At 43.6% G+C, this 763-nt stretch overlaps 1 non-coding gene across 1 annotated transcript; it reads left to right on the forward strand.

Moving 5' to 3' along the window:
• The first annotated feature begins 245 nt into the window (after positions 1-245).
• On the forward strand, positions 246-352 carry LOC125606819. Its single transcript, XR_007338041.1, has one exon. It is a non-coding gene; the product is annotated as a small nucleolar RNA R71 (small nucleolar RNA).
• Positions 353-763: the final 411 nt, after the last annotated feature.

Consider the following 763-nt stretch of genomic DNA (forward strand, 5'->3'; position numbering starts at 1 on the left):
TGTCAATCTTTTCTTGTATCGCTTTCAGTTCTCTTTTTGTGGTCATATCTTCTCCTCCCCCACTTCTGTCTCTTCTGTCATATTCATCATTGTAGACAGAATCACTCTGTGCCATGTTCTCCAAGAGTTTTAATGCATCTTCGACAGTCCTCCCCAAGTAGTTTCCATTGCTTGCAGTGTCAAGCTGGCTTTTGAATTTAGGCAAGACTCCTCTGTAGAAAGTGCTTAGCAAGCTCTCATTGTTGAAGCCATGGTGGGGACATTGAGACAAGTAGGTTCTGAATCTCTCCCATGCCTCTGAAAATCCTTCAAGTCCTTTTTGTTGAAAACCAGAGATCTGATTTCTAAGGTTTGCAGTCCTTGTAGCAGAGAAGAACTTGTTGAGGAAGGCCTTCTTGCATTCATCCCAAGTTGTGATAGTATCACTTGAGATGTTTTTCTCCCAAGTGTGAGCCTTGTCTCCCAAAGAGAAGGGAAACAATCTGAGCTTGAAAGCATCCTCTGAAACTCCATTTGTTTTTGACAAGCCACAGTATTTATCAAATCTGTCAAGGTGATCTAGTGGGTCTTCCAAGGCAAGTCCATGGTACTTGTTGTTTTCAATCATGTTGATGAGGCTGGACTTGATCTCGAAATTGTTGTTGGCAACTGGCGGTCCCCTAATGCCCAACCTATTCCCATTTATGTTAGGTTGATCATATGTACCGATGGCCCTAGCTTGGCGTTGTGGTTGTCTAGGTCGAAGGTTGGCAGCTCCTTGACC

Source organism: Brassica napus, unplaced genomic scaffold, assembly GCF_020379485.1.
Source record: "Brassica napus cultivar Da-Ae unplaced genomic scaffold, Da-Ae ScsIHWf_993;HRSCAF=1395, whole genome shotgun sequence".
In the NCBI taxonomy this organism is placed as follows: Eukaryota; Viridiplantae; Streptophyta; class Magnoliopsida; order Brassicales; family Brassicaceae; genus Brassica; species Brassica napus.